This window comes from Motacilla alba, chromosome 11, assembly GCF_015832195.1.
Source record: "Motacilla alba alba isolate MOTALB_02 chromosome 11, Motacilla_alba_V1.0_pri, whole genome shotgun sequence".
NCBI lineage: Eukaryota > Metazoa > Chordata > Aves > Passeriformes > Motacillidae > Motacilla > Motacilla alba.
The window spans coordinates 6,486,119-6,497,744 of NC_052026.1; the positions used below are offsets into that span (position 1 = coordinate 6,486,119).

The 11,626-nt window shown below is 39.6% G+C and overlaps 1 protein-coding gene across 22 annotated transcripts in view; it reads right to left on the reverse strand.

Moving 5' to 3' along the window:
• Positions 1-11,626, reverse strand: part of ZNF536 (zinc finger protein 536) — a 345,678-nt gene that overhangs the window by 299,502 nt on the left and 34,550 nt on the right. For 13 of the 22 annotated variants that reach the window (XM_038148359.1, XM_038148348.1, XM_038148370.1 and 10 more), the window contains exon 2: positions 8,567-8,676. The exons of the other annotated variants lie outside the window; for them this stretch is intronic. The gene's annotated coding sequence lies outside the window, so the exon portion shown is untranslated. The remainder of the gene's footprint in view (positions 1-8,566; positions 8,677-11,626) is intronic. 22 annotated transcript variants of the gene reach the window in all.

Sequence of the window (11,626 nt, forward strand, 5' to 3'; positions counted from 1 at the left end):
TCAAATGTTCTCATCTCAAATCTTCCTTGATAAGTAGCGATTTAAGAAGTCTATATAAAAATGTGTTATTCCCTTTCAGCTCATAGGAAAAAATGTTTCAGAAATAGCACATAAAAAAATATTCAATGTCACTAAAACTGGAATAGAAAATGTTTTATAGATTAACAAACATTGTAATGAATTTGCACAACCTTAACTGACTGTATACATAGCATAATGAAATGGTCTACATCCTTTCAAAGAAAAATTAGGTATTCCAGCACATAGCTTTAGAAAAGCATTGTTCAGAAAAACCTGCATTTTTTCCCAGCTACCATGTAATTTGTGAGATGCATTTTTAAATGATCTGCAACTGCAGCAGGCTTCATCAGTCAGATGATACAGATAGATAATTCACCAAACTGTCACATGATCTTCCATCAGTCTAAAAGATGTGAATATATTGCCACAAGCTTTGGGAATAATGGGTGCACCTGTTTACAGTGTCACCTCTGTTTGCTAATTGTCTCCTTGAGCTACATTTTACTTCTAATGCATTTATTTTTGACAGGCAGTGTCTATTTAGAAATCACATTACTTCAAGTGCAATTGTTCTTTTGTCTATCAAGTAAATGAAGTGTTGTTATACAGATTTCAGGTTCTGATTAGTGAAGTATCAGCACACCACAAAGGTCAATCAGTTATTTACCTGAAGTAATAGAAGTATGACAGGTCTCCTGGATATCCTCTAGATCATGGTATAGCTCATGTTAGTATCAATATTTTGTATTTGAAACAGCTACACATACAACTTAGTTTGCATGTATCTACATTACAAAAATGTATTAAATGTTCTAAAATAGAGTAGTGCATATTCCCTGAAGAACATAAGGACAGAAGCACTCAAGTGGAAAATATCAATGTCAATGCAAACCCAACTCTTCTTCCCCAGTATTTCAAGTTAAGCCAAGATAATGGTGATAACCAAGGTGTCGGTCTCTCAAATATTTTGCAATTTTTTATGCACATAAGCTGTCACACCAAGAAAACTAATGCTTTAAAAACACTTTATTTCATTGTGCTTCCTGCTTTTTATATAACAGTGAAGCAAAATTTATTTAAGGTTACTTGCATTAGCTTCAACTAATAAGATGCCATAAGAAATTAAGATGAGCCACTTGAGGTCTAAGAAATACCACAGGGGATTTTTATTCACACCCATACCCTCATGTCTGCAATGTTATCAACATTCAGTTAAATAACATGTCTCAATAAGTACAAAACCGTGTCTTTCTATATATACAGTAACATATTCAAGTAGAACTATAGTATCAAACAGGAAATTTTGAAAACCTAAATCAGCACATTGATCACAGCCACTTCACTGCATATATATTGATCCTATACACACACACAAAAAGACATTTTAACTGTTTATTACCAAGGTGGAAAATAGTATTACTGCAGGGAAAGCAGTGGCTTGTCAAAGCCTCATTATTTCCCTTGTCCCTCTGTCCAAGTTCCACATCCCACACTCAGCTCTGCCATGCGAAGACACAAAGAAGCAGGAGAGCAAAATAATTTTCTAAAACAAAGGCAAGGTCCAAAGCTGACAAGTGCCCATTCTCACAAAGGTCTGGGCACAGCAGTCTCAGGGACTTACCAGGGATTCCCAGCCACCACTGCCGTTTCACCAGTTTGCCAAAAGAAGCGCAGACAAAAAGCCACGCATGCCTTAAGTCACATTCTAAATTGGCTCCCAGGAGCATTTCTACCTTGTTCACTAAAGCACAGGGTATGTTTTCACAGTGTTTAGCATATGCTATGTAACCTGAGCAGGACTTGTATTGTTCCAGTAGTTGTTTTTCTAAAGTATGTTCCCATCAGGACCATAATTACATGCAAAATCCTAGAGTTAGAGCCATTCATAAAGTCACTTTAAATTTTCTCTAACACTTTCTAGCAAGATTAAGGCACATCTTTAAACAGAATATGGAAGAAATCACAAATCTTGAGCACAGATACAAACCAATGATAAAAGTTCAAATTACTCCAGGTAACTTTTATGTATTCCACGACTCAAAATGCTATAGGGAAATGTCCCCTGAAGTATTTTGAAGAGCAGTGTATTTTTCAGGTATTTCTGCAAGTGTAAGCACAATTTAGATAGAGTTAATCATTCATGAGTATCATATAGACCTGTACTTATGACTAAAGCTCCTGGAAACTTGAGTCTGAAGTTCTCAAACCACACGTCTCCTGCAGCTCCTAAGGCTAAAAATCACAAGTGCCATACACTTAGCAGCAGCAGGATTGAGCCTGATGCCTGTAAAAGGGGCAATGGACATGGAATTGCCATTTCCTTGCTAGCCCTACATCTCATTGGGAACATATGTCTCCTACCAGAGCCTGATGTTGCAGAAAAGTACTCATTTATGTGGAAAGTGTACAAATTTATTGAATAATTTTACACCTACCCCAAGAGTTATTGTTTTCTTTTACACAACAGCAAGCAATCTTTAGGATATTATTTTGCATACAGAGAAGAGGATACTCTAGCAATAAAGCTGCTTGCCTGAGACTGAATCCTGCCAAGCACTTTTTTTGCACACAAACAGTCTTCTTGAAATCAATGAGATTTCTTGAATGAGCTCTTCACACAAGGAAAAGGATCAGGTCCTTAAACAGCAGAAAGTACAGACAGCCATGTTAACATAAAGCACCCAACAGGAGGAGGTCTCAGCAGTGGAATGAAGCACAGTCACCTACCACACATGGATAATGAGAAGTGACAGGTCAAATTCAGGTGAAATGTAAAGAGGGGCCTGGAAAAAAAAACTTGTTACAGAGGCCTAAGCTCTGCTTTGGGTGTAGTATCAGGGAGTAGCAATGCAATGAACCATCATGTAATGAATTGCCAAAGCTTACCAGCATGATGATCACCAAAATAACACAACAAACACCCTAGAGACACAAAAAAACCAGAACCATCTACCTTCCAGTACCCACAACTAGACCACAGGAGACTGTCCAGCCCTGGAGACCAGAGGAGAGATTCAGCACAATGCCATGAAAAGGTATCCAAGATGTGAAATCATCCTGGGGTTTTATGTACACATGCCTGGGAGCTTTCCAAAAAAGCCAAGGCCCTGTTTTGCTGATTACCCTGGGTTCCTCTGGTTTCTAACACAGCTCATCTCCATGCCTCCCAGACAGCAGCAACACGGGCATGAGGCATCTCACCTGTCAGACCCTTTCCCGTCCCTTCTTCCCCCTGCAAACACCTCGCAACCCTGCTGAAGACCCAGCCAGCCTTTGACTCTATTTTACCTCACCTTCCGAACCTCTCCATAACTGACAATGGAAACATTTAATTCTGTTTCAGTCGCTGCCTTTCTCTTTTATTTAATATATATTTTAATACTGGGAGGAAGAGGGGGTGAGGACACAGCTCATTCCGAGCAGAACTAATCCTCCTTTGAGGAGGGGAGAACCCCACACAGCCCTCGAATCCAAACGGCAAGAGGCTCTGGTTATCTGGGGAGGCTGCACATCTCAGCAGGTTGGAAAGCAAGGATAAACAACAAATTCTAACTCAGTGGCAACTTCCGCTCTCCCCCTGCAGCCCGGGATGTGCGAGACTGGCCCTGAGCGCGTGGGTAAGTGCGGGGAGCACATATGCACCAGCAGAGTTTGTAGGGAAGGAGGGGAGCACGTGGGTGGTAGCAATTTAAAAAGCAGCTGTGTGTATGTTTTTCCCAGTTAGACTGTGAAATCACAAATGGTGGAATCAGCACTGTAAGCTTAAAACCACGTTAACCCACTTGGCTGCATTTTATTGTTAACTTTGCGTCTATGTTTTTCCCTTATTTTTATAAAGAACACAGAAGGATACCTCACCCCAACCACCTCATTTTATTAATAAGAGGATAAAACGTCGCTAAATATTTCTAATGTAGCAATAAAAGGGTGAAGAATTAGAAAGTATTATAGAACAGGACATTTGTGGCTAGAGCCTTTGGAACATTCATACTGTTACCATATACTTTCTCTAAGTAATCAGGAATGTATTGGTATTTTTAAATTATGTATCTCTAATAACACAAAAGTACTTAAGAACAGAAATAGACAGTAATGGAAAATGCAGTCAACTGTTGACAACATATAGAATTTCAGAAAATAATTTACAGAGAACAGCACAGCAGATGAGTCAAAATTTTCTCAAAAATATTTCTTGCCTCCGATAGTCCAATGTAATTCATTTTCTATCTCTGTTCATTAATCATTGTTAAAATTAGTGATCCATTTCTTCCACTCTGCCATCTGCACTCAGCTTCGTAACAAACATGACACCTTCCTGCATAATAAAACCTGACAACTACGAGGATGCATTTCCAAATAGCTTTCTGCATATTTGCACCTCTATAACTGATTCCGTTGTCAGACAAAAGTGGATTATTTAACCAGAGTTCTTTCTTTATCAATTCAGTACACAGACGTGCGCTTGTGAGGGAGTGCATGCCTGTGTATGTATAAAATGATCAAGTAAAAATCACTTAATTTGAATTAAAAACAAGATATACCAGTTATCTTTGAATTTTCATGGTAGGTAAAATTGATCATATATATGTATGTTAGTTTTAATCTTCTACTATGATGCTTAAGGATGTAGCGTTTGGATTGGCTTCATCTTGTAAAGTTTGCATACACTAGAATTATCCTGACACTCCAATTTCCTCCAAAAGAAAAAAAAAAAAAACATATATAGCTCGGTTTTGTTTCCTAGCCTTTGATCACTGACAATTTCAAATAAATATTTTTAAGATAAGATGAAATATCCAAGCAATGAGAAGATATAAAAAAGTGCACAGATAAATAATTAAAATTCAGGATGTCATTTCCATCCTGTTCAGGCTAGCCTCTAATCTCCTGGTGACAGACAGGGGACCAGAGAACAGGGTTTGGTTCTTGGTCTCTTTCCATTCCATCAACAGACTTGGAAAGCCATGGCAGCAGGGCATCTGAGTGGTCCCTCAGTAAACGCTAATTACACTTAGATCCCACTGATTAACAGAAGCTGCAGTCCTCAGTACACTGAAAATCAGGCTAATGGTGGCAGCATTAGGCCATCCACATGCAAGTCAACATGAACCTGCCCACCAGCTGTGAGGAATCTGGTGCCCTGTTCATGGCTCAGTTTGGTGAGCAGAGCTGGGCAGCCATGGGAGCCTCCATCCACTCCTGCTCCAAACCTGGAGGGCACACTGAGGAACACAAAACTGCACACCAGAGTCCTCTGGAGCTAAAGCAGTTAACAAAACCTTTAAAATACTTTCAGTCAGATCTGAAAAGTATACTCATCTTTAACTGGAATTGGAAAAGAATCATCTTTCCCAACAGATAATGTGATTGTTCCATAGCAGCCTCAAACAGTCGTACCTAAAACAAAGTCGGCAGGTACCCCGTAACTGCAGCCAGAGTGACAAATACAACATTCAAGATGGAAACTATTCCTTTTTCATCAGGTTCCTCAATGCTAAGTTTTGAGTCATGGCCACCACAGTCACCTGCAGGACACACTTGTTTACCTGCAGGCCAGGTGAGCCCACAGACACTGAGCATCCCCCAGGCACAGCACAACTGCTGCACACACACCTGGAGAATCACAGAATTTTAGGTTGGAAGAGACCTTTAAGATCATCAAGTCCAACCCATGTTCTAACACCTCAACTAGATCATGGCACCAAGTGCCACATCCAGTCTTTTTTTAAACACATCCAGGGATGGTGACTCCACCACCTCCCTGGGCAGATGATTCCAGTATTTGACCACTCTTTCTGTGAAAAACTTCCTCCTTAATTCTAGCCTGTATCTCCCTTAAATGCACCTCCAACAGCACATTCAGAGCTTGGGAAGAGCACCAAGGGCTGACAGCACCCCTGGTAGGTTGTGCTGTGTTCAAGAGACCACGCTCATTGCCCAGGTTTGCCAGCTGACCTGCTCACTAAACTTGGACCAGCTGTCCCCCTTCCCGATGCCCCCGCTTCCCATTATTAATGGAGACTCTGACGTTGTCTCCGTTGCAACCCATTGACAAGAAAAGCTACGTGGCTTTCAACAGCACCACCCACTAGAACTCCTATAGGCAAACTGTCTCAGTATAATTTAGTTAACACATCTTCCCTCAATGCCCCAGATTTCAACTCTGCACTACCACCAGTATTGTTCCTCCCTCTGATAAATTTGTGATAGAAGCTGTCAGTGGAGAAAAGATCTCCCACTGCTAACATAATGAAAAGCATATATGACATAGAGTTTTTACATCATACATTTCTATGCAATAAGAGCATATATTCCAATGCTCTTTTTTGCAAAATACAAGGCAGAACTCGAGTACGAGCCCAAAGGATCAAATCCAAATTGAAGCATCATCTTCAACACACATTATGAGAAGCAGCAGAACATTTGAAGAACAAAGGATCCAGTTCTGCCTTCAGATGTGTGTCTCCCCTTACACATGCACAACAGGCCCCAAGGAGACCAAAGTTTCTGCAAAAATTATTTCAGAAAGCTAAATAACTATTATCTTGAAGAAAGTGTCAAATAAATAAATAAATTGATCTATTTTTTGATACAACACTAACTAATACAATAGCAAATGTATGATAACTTTTGGAAGAAAATCTGTATCTGACATGAAAGTGTCTGTTCAAAATTTAAACCAGATGTGATATAAAACAGCTGAAATCTAAATTTTGGGAAAAATCAAGATGCCAAAAAGATGTAAAGCAACTGACTTCTGCTGGATACTGCAATGGTAAGAGAGCTCTGTTTTTAAATCATTTAGACTGGAACATCTTTAGGTACACAGAAACACTTTAATAATACCAGCTGGTATTATCTTTCTAAAATACATTTTATTTTGTCATCTAGGTTTTGTTGGGGGTTTTTGTTTGTTTTGTTTACTTATTTTTTTAGTTATTTCTCCATCTGGAAACTGGCTGTCTAGCCTATTTATGAATTTTCTGTATGTTCCTGTATAGCACTCAGTAAGCATTGAAGAGCAACTACTAACTATTCCTTTTATTCTTCCCTTAAAAGAAAAAAAAAAAATCAAACAGGGATTGTCTCTATAGCTGCCTCTTTTGCCTTTTAGTTTCCTTTTTTCTTCACATGTCTGCATACTGACACATTCAATTTCAGGTTATCAGCACATCTGAATTACAGAATACTGATGGGGATAGAGGGCAGGCCTCTCTGGACTGATTAGCATCATTTAAGAAAGCATTCACTTGCTTGCTTCATTGGCTGCAGGGATTCCATGATGGGTGGCCTTTTAGCATTAGAAGTCAATATGGAGCAATCTCATTTGAATTAAATATGGACAAAAGAAAAGATTTGATTGTGGTTATTCATAGCTAACCTTTTAATTTCACAAAGCTCTGAAATTTGGGAGTTTGTAAGCCCTAAAACTTAAATATACTTAGTTTTTCATTTCTTTTCAACTCCCTTCTCTTCTCCTCCTCCAGTTTTTATGTACTTTTTAATTTGTGCAAAACTTAAACCAGAGGCTTATTTCAAAAGAAATGTCTGGATGAATATTCAGGAAAACCTTTTAACCTAGTTAAACCTACACTGACTATAAAAGGAGGAATGCCTGATTCTAATCCATAAATGTATGTAAATCCACACTGAAAAACATATTTGTCTCTATCAGACTCATACTTGTTTCTGAATGGACCATAAATGCAGCCAAGTATTTCATTAACACAAATAATTATGTATGGCCAGTCATTATGACCTTCGTTAACAAGAGCCTAAGTCCACAGAAAGGTTGCAGTGATTTAAAGTACAGCAACAAAATCTGATCACAGGGAAACAAATTTCTATTCTTTCATTACAGAAAAATTATTCTATGAAACCATACAGAAAATGGAAATAACAAGTTCCATCTAAGCAGTAAAATCACAGAAATGTGTAACATCAAGCTACAGAAATAGTTGGGAGAAAATAAGTAGAGCTTGAGTTTTCCAAGAGATCAAAAGAAGTTAAGTGCAAATTTTGACTTCCAAGTAGATGAAAGCACAAAAATTGTAGCCAACCTCTCTGAATATCTGATCCCTCTGCACTTGAAGACAGTGGGAGTTTTGCCATTAACTTCAATGGAAGCAAAATCAGACATTGAGAAATGAAGTGGAAATGGCTTTTGCTGAGCTGGGCTGACTGCCATGATATGGGATAAGCTCAGCCTATGAGGAACAGAGGATAAATATCACACTACTTGTAGCACGACTTGTCCCTTTTGCTGCCTATCCCAACAGACCAGGCTCAAATTGAAATACATAGTTAACTCCAGTCCAGACAATTTCGTAGATATTCTGATGAAGGAGAAAAGTACTAAAAGTCCCCCAGTGGGTATCTCATGGAAAAAGATTCCAGCAAATCATTCCTGTGTTGCAGACATCATTGAAGCTGGAGTCAAGACACTGAAGCTAGAATCAAGACCTGTTTAAAGCATTTCTGTGGATCATGTTAAAGACTAGACCAACCCCTTAAAAGGAAGCACCAAAACACTACCTGCATTTACCTGCATTTAGACCTTCTAGTTGTAAGCTTGGAACCATCCAAAGCACTCACAGAACTGCTCCTGGGTTCCTCAATATTTTAGTTGGTTTCTGCTGTTCTAATACACAGCACCTAGAGGAAAGAGAACAGAGGTAGGGAATATGTTTCCTGAGGAAACATATGCATTCAACTTCTTCAAATGGTATGATCTCCCTGTAGCACTGAACAGTTTTAAAACTCAGCTTTTCCAAGTTTCCCCTCTGTACCCAGTTTGACAAAAGAATTTTGATTTAAGTTTTTTTTTTCAAACCAACATCCCAGACCTCTGCACTCTCTCACGCAGCATTATATCAACAGTATCCTTAGCATGCATTTTGTCCATTTTCAAATGGAATAAGTCTAAATAAAGAAACAAAAGCGCTTGGGAGCACTTTCACTGCAGCATAAGCATTCTGCAAAGGCCCTTCACAAATGTTTCCAATATGCTTTATACTGCAACCCAATGTGCAACTTCTAAACTACACCACCACAAGTAAGAAATTAGAAATGTTGAGGGCTATTGAACACTGAATTTTCACAGTGCATCTGCACAAAGTTATTTAGCACAGATGTTTCTGTAATTGTGATCCACTGGAAAAACTTAAAGTGCTCAATGGCCCTCACACTTCCACCTGCAGAGCAGTACTGGTCTAGTACAACTATGCTGAGCTGAGATGTATAAAAAGCAGCAGCAGAGGCTGGATCTGACTTTGTAAGGATTTTCACAAATAGTGTTATTCTGCTTTGTTTGTGAAGGGGTGCCACGATTTTGGGTTTTTTCTTTTCGTTTACAAAAAAGACCCACATATTAAAAAGGGGTGAAATAGATTTTACATGCCTGGCTTTGAACCTGGGAATCTCCCACAGTGCAACTAATTGCATTGCCAACAAGACACAGGAGTACACCCACAAGCAGCATAAAATGTAACTGTGAGGGGTGTGATGGTAAGTCTTTATAAATAATACATTCATCCCAAGGTGCACTTGTGTCTATGTTGTTAATGTAGGTATTTTTTCATTAGTAGCTGTAAAGATATCTGGGCAGGTGAACATCAATATGCCTCCAAAGACAATAAAAATTGGGAAGCAAGAGAACAGGACTTGTTTGTCAAACAGAATGGTTAGAGAGACTCAGTTTGCAGAAGAGCAAAAAGGAAGCGAAGCTCATTACAGCAACCCTGTCTCTCCTATGCATTCCCATGGCCTCAGAAATTTCCAGGAGAGCATCACCCTGTTCTAACTGTCCACCAAAGAGTGTGTCTGAGAGACTGCAGAACAGACAATATCTTCCTGCCCACAGGAATTACTGAGAACAGCAGGCAGCACAAACCTGCTTAAAGAGCATTGAGTAAGGACCAGTAACTTCAGCTAACCTCTCTTGCATATCCCCAAAAAAGGATTATACAGATTCTTTTGGCTGAGAAAACAAGAGGGAATTGATTAGAGAAAAGATTATAGGCCCCATAAGGATAAGATAATTTTGACATTAAAAAAAAAAAAAAAACTAAGAAGGCTATCAACACACATTGGGTTGCAGAAGTCCATAAAAATTTAGTGATAAGTTGCTGGTTTTCAAAGCACAAATCCATAATGTGGACTCATATTTTGAGCCATAAAAAGTGAGGATAATGGCTAAGTTAGCATTTGAAAATTGGCTGCAGCAACCGCTAAATACATTTTTCAGAGCATATGAACAATAATATGACAATTGCTCCCAAATAGATAACCACTTTGTGCTGCTGTCCCACCAGATCTAACAAATATATCCATGCCAGTGCCTCAGCAGGAGAGCAACCAAGACCATTTAATTGCTCCAAGAATCTATATTTTCACCATTCTTGTTGCTAAGTTGCTCCTTATCTATTTGCTGCAACACACCTATCGTCTCGTTTCCTGTGGAGTCCCACACTATGATGTTTTACCCCTCTCCCCATCCCTGCTTTCTTACTGGGGCATCTCTTTTTTGCCCATGTGCCTTCTTCCAAGTTTATGTCACTGACACCCACATCTACCTCCTACAACTGTCACCACCTGAGCTTTGCACACCTGTCTGCACCTGAGGCCACCTCTGCCAATTATGTTGTCAATGGAAGCCTGAATGGATAAAGTGGAGCTATGTATCTTTCCTTTCAATCTGATGCCATTCCCTACTGTGTCGCAGTTCACGTGCCATGCCATTTCCTCACCTCCTTCAGCGTCACTCCTTATTCTCTGTCTCAAAGATTTCAAGTAACTCCCAAACCTGCTGCTTTTCCCCATGCCCTAGTTTAAGAAACAATCTCTTCTTTCCAAACAGAAGACTCTTTAACTTCCCCATCCTGACTGCTACTGCAACTACTTCTCCTTACTCATTCCCCAAATACTCAGCTCCACCCCAGCACAGACAGCTGTTCCCTGAGTAGGCCCAAGTGTTCTGCAATAGAAACAATAAATAATTAAATGATAATGAGGAGACAGCATGCTGATAGAGGAGGTGGCACTACATCCTACAAGACAGCACCGAATCAGTGTGCCAAGATAATAGAGAGAAACCAGGCATCTATAAACTGAATTTTCATTTAATTCTGAAAAGCAGGATTCTGGTTGGCCATAGCAAACATCTGACAGTAGTGCACAGAGCCTTGATTGCATTAAATTTACCACCCTGGGATACATTTTAAGGGATGTGCACAATGGGCTTTTGAAAATGGAACGCAGGGCCTGAAGCCCAAAGCCATGCAAGCCCTTGACCCTTATTCAGGCACCTAAATCCCACTAAAATGTAGCTCAAGCACCTCAAACCCCAAAAGGCCACACACTTCAGAAGATATAAGCCACAGGCATGTAGTTCCCTGAGACACTTTTGAAGTCGTAACCCCTGGTCAAATGCTATCTTAAATGCTACCATCCCACCACCTCGGCTCTCACAGCAATTTTATCTGGTTGATGTATTTATTCCTGTCCTGTTCTGCTATAGGCTGTAAAAATAGCTGTATTGTTCCACCTTAGAGGTGGGTGGCTGCTGCTCAGTAGGAAACCTTCTTAAGCAACTGTTTCCCAGTCA